The sequence below is a fragment of the Octodon degus genome, unplaced genomic scaffold (assembly GCF_000260255.1).
Source record: "Octodon degus isolate 3935 unplaced genomic scaffold, OctDeg1.0 scaffold00005, whole genome shotgun sequence".
Lineage (NCBI taxonomy): Eukaryota > Metazoa > Chordata > Mammalia > Rodentia > Octodontidae > Octodon > Octodon degus.
Window position 1 is genome coordinate 8696079 of NW_004524581.1, and position 4552 is coordinate 8700630.

At 45.0% G+C, this 4552-nt stretch overlaps 1 pseudogene; it reads right to left on the bottom strand.

The window, feature by feature from the left end:
* Positions 1-3697: 3697 nt before the first annotated feature.
* Positions 3698-4552, bottom strand: part of LOC101570714 — a 1589-nt pseudogene continuing 734 nt past the window's right edge.

Sequence of the window (4552 nt, forward strand, 5' to 3'; positions counted from 1 at the left end):
AGGAAGAATGTATGCAATGTGTTAATTATTGAAACTGTCCTACCAATTTGGTTTGAAACTGTCTCATTGCTATTTGTTTCTCAATAAAATTATGGGGAAAAAAAGGAAATATGGGGGTGGGAGCTGGATGCTTGAGGGATTGGTGATGCCTGACACTGGAGAAACTGGACCACAGAACAAGGTCGCAAGCAATTGGTGTGAGGTATGTCAGGGAGAAAAAGGATGGAGAGGGAATGTACCAGGCAGAGGAAAGGCATGCACAGAACCACAGAGATTTTTTGAAAACGTTCTTCCTAGTATCCCAAAAGGTGGCAGGTGATATTGGGTAACCATCAAGGAAGTTTGCTCAGAATTCATGAGATCATGAATGCCATGCCAGAGAGCTTCAATAAGAAGACATGGAAATGCCTAAGGAGAGTCACATGGAGAACTCAGATTGGAAATAAAAAAAAAGAAATCTGTAAACCCAACAAAGAATTTAAACAAGAGATTGACAAATCAGATTCAAGTCCAACTAGGAATGTATGAGATGAGTGTGACATCGCTGGTTGCCCTACCCAATATCTGTCATTCCCATTCTTCTTATAAACTAAGAAATAAAGTTGAAGCCTAAAAAAAAATTATTCTTTTTTCTTTTTTTTGCAGGACCAGGGATTGAACTCAGACCCTTGCACTTGCTAGGGAAGCGCTTATTCCACTGAGCCATCTCCCTGGCCTAATTATTCTTTTACTGTATAGTTTTTTTCAGATCAGGTTTCCTCCATATGTTTTTGTATTTGATTCTTTACTTCAGATGCTATGAATTCAAAGATTTCTTTTTTTTATTTTTGATCTGAGTTCCTCTATACCTTTCTGCAGTTGTTTCTTTATTTGAGATGCTCTTGATTCATTGATTTCAGCTGTGTGATTCTCAATTTGTTCTGTGCTAGTGTCCTCTGCACTTGTTGTGGGTGGGCTTGGGGTATTAGTGCATTTTCCTCCTTCTCATTGTCATTTTGTATAGCACTGTCCTCTGACCTTTGTTGTAGAGCTTTGGTGCAGTTATAACCTTAGCACCTACTGAAATTTGGGTGCAGATCTACAAAGCTTGAATTTATCCTGTTGTGCCTGGCTTGGGTCTGGCTGCTGTGCTCAGCTCCTTCCTGCTGCAGCCCTTGGGAGTGAACCTCTTGTGCCCCTCTGGCAAGATGTTCTGCTCCTGGACTAGCTGGGTGGTTTTGTCCCCTACTGTCTCTGCAGGGACTGCAGCTGCAGAGTTTCACCCCAGGCCTGTATGCCAGGCCTGAGCTGGGTCTGAAGGGGACAAGGGGACATAGGGGAGAAAGGAAGCTCTCCAACACACTTGCTGGGCCTGGGCTTGGGCTGAATCTGGGGGTCCCGAGAATGCAGCAGAAGTTCTTACTCACTTGGTGGGCGGGTGGGGTGGGGGCTCCGGAGTGGTGGGGGTGTCCCAAGGGCACGGCAGAGGGTCTTACTCTTGTGACGTGCCTGGGTTTGGACCAGAGAGGTCCTGTGGATGCAGGGTAGCCGGAAGCTCTCCCACACAGTCGCCCAGAGTTAAGTGATTTAAACAAAAGATATTTTGTGATCATACTATAGCAGAAAATGCTCTCCCAGCCAGTATACTTCTGTTGCCCAGTTAACAGTTCCTGTTCCAGTTCTAGTTGCTTTTCTCTTAGAAACAGCTGGTTGCTATGATGCATATTGTAAAAAACAATCCCCAATTGACAAGCCATTCTGCCTCTGTACTTCTTGCTTGCTTATCCTATATACTATATAAAACCTAGACCACCAGATAGCAGGGTTAAAAATATCAGCCTGATATTTTGGGGGTGATTCCAGTTGATGCTCACTGACATAAATAAATCTGCTTCCAAATCTTAGATGTGTTCTCAGCGTTTCTGTTTGCTGTTGCACTACCTTTGGATAAGATGTCAGTCTTTACTGGCACAAAGGAAGACAAAGGGATGCAAGTATGTATTCTTGGGTGTGGGGATCTGTTGTCTCTTAGTAGTCCCTGAGAGAAAAGAGCAAGAGGATTCAGAAAATAAAGACAAGCGATAATAGCTGAGGTCAGGTGGTGAACCAAGCCTGAGTGGCAAAGGCTCCCAGAACCATAAGGGCATTTATCTATACCTTTACAAAGTTACAAGACACAGTGTTGCCTGGTGACTAATAGCTCACAATGTCCAGGCATGATGTTTCTCTCAAGGTAGCTTGACTGTTTTAGGCAATGAGACCTCGTCCTGCCCTCCCACGTGGGACTGATCTCAGCTTCAGCTGCTCCCAACCACTGGGCACACTGGGGAAATAAATATTATAGGGTTCTCCCTAATTCTGGCTCTTTTATCTTTTGAATTGTCAATCAACTATTTCCTTTAAAACTATAATTATGAGGGTTCTTTTGGGGAGATGGAGGGTTGGGGGGATTCTTTCAATTTCTACTTTTGAGGAACTCTAGTTCTTAGTCATTTTTCTTATTTGGTACACAATCAACAAAATTTATTTTATGCTTTTCAACTTGCAACAATGCTGCGGCAGCAAAGAGAAGGTGATGATTGATTAGGCAGAAGAGATTGGTCTCCATTCTCACAGCATGTTGTCTATTTTACAATTGGAGTCACTGTATAAAATTTTAATAGGATTGATCTTTCAGAACTCTATTTGTCTTAAGTTTATGCTGAACAGAGGTTCCTCAACCTCATCACTAGAACAAACAAACACACCACACTTCTTCACTGCAGGGGGCTGCTGTGTTTACTGTGTGATCTTTAACAGCACTCCTGACCTCTATCCACAAGAGCTTTAGCTCCTTCTCTAAAGCTGATGATCAAGATGACCCCGGACATTGCCAAGTGCACACTGGGGAGAAAACTCTCCCACCATGAGAACCACAGCACCAAACGTGATTATTTCTGGGCTGAAGTATCCTTACCAGCTGTCTTAGTTCCTTTCTCTCATTGCTGCAGGCTGGACTTGAGCCCCCTCTGCAGCCCACCCTGGCCTTGAATTCTCGTGACCCTCCAACTTCCAAGGCATGCAGCACCACACCCTGCTCATCATTTTTGATCATGAAACATTAATCACCTGGGTGGCTCTATGAAGGAAACTGTCCCCAGGATGTCAGCTGGGGCTGCAAATCATCTAAAGACCTGACTGGGCAGGAGGCTCAGTTTTCAAAGTGGTGCATTCTTTTTTTAAAAAAATCTTTTTGAAACAGGGTTTCACTGTTCAGCTCAGGTTGGCCTTGAGCTCACTTTGTAGACCAGGCCAGTCTTAAGCTCGCAATGGTGCTCCTGCCTCAGCCCTCCAAATGATGGGATAACAGGCATGCACCACCACACGTGGTATAATTTCCAAGGTGGTGCATTCTTGCAAGCTGCAGGTTGGTACTGTGATTCAAGGAGGCCTCAGTTCCTAGGTGGTCTCGCCATGGGATTATAGAACATTGCCACTGACTCATTCAAAACTGAGTGACTCAGTGGAAAGCAAGTCAGATGCAACCTTGTAAGTCCAACTTTGATGGAATTTAAGAAGAGATTATACAGTGGTGTAGATCCTGGAAGGGGAGGGAGGGGTCACTGAGGGCATGCACATCCCTTTCTGCAAAAGGCATTTTAGTCGATCTCTCAGAGTTGCCAAAGTCCCAACAGTTTCAGCATTGCTGAAAAGTCCAAGTCCCAAGTCTCCTTGGGATTCAAGACAAATTCTCAGCTGCAAGCCCCTGTACAAATGAAAAGTTAAATATATCCAACATTCAAAGGCACAAGATAAACATTGCCATTCCAAAAGGTATACACAGGAGGATACAAACCATTGGGGCCAAAGCTAGTCTAAAATCCAGCAGGGCTAACATTAAGTCCTGCAGGTCCTTGTGGAACAGCCGAAGCAATCTGTGGCAAATTATGAGCTCCATGCAGCTCTGCCCCTGTGGCACTCTTGGTGGTAGCTCCCGTGGCTTCTCTCTTAGGCTGGCTTTGCTCCCTCTTTGCATTTTCCCTTAGATGATCCACATTTCTGGTTTTTCTAAACTTCTGGGGTTTCCACAAATAGGCTGCTAACTCTCAGCTTTACACACTGCCCTCTCAGGGGCACACTGCCTGGCCTCCCAGGCCTTCTTCTGAAATCGAGGTGGAAGTCTTCTTAACCTCAGAACTCCTGCATTTTGCATGTGCCTAAAATCAGTGTCACATGGATAATGTCAAGGTCTACTGACAGCTGGAGCAATAGCCAGGCTTTCCTCTCTCTTGGCTGTACGGGTCGAGTGCTTGGATCACTGAGCACTCTGACCCTGATTCTGAGAAACAAATTCTCTCCACCAGCACCATTTTGTAATCTGGTGTGGCCATTGCCTCCATTCTGGAACCTGGTTAGGCCGTTACTTCCACTGTAGAACATAAGGCTCTGTGGCTTTCTCCTCAAAGCAAAGTCTCTCACCCTTGTGACTCGGAGGCTGCAAAGTGCAGACTTCCACCTCCTATGATGCCCTCAGGACATCTATTCTACTCCCCTGGTCCTTCTGAGCAATGGAGATCCTCTCAGCTCTATCTTT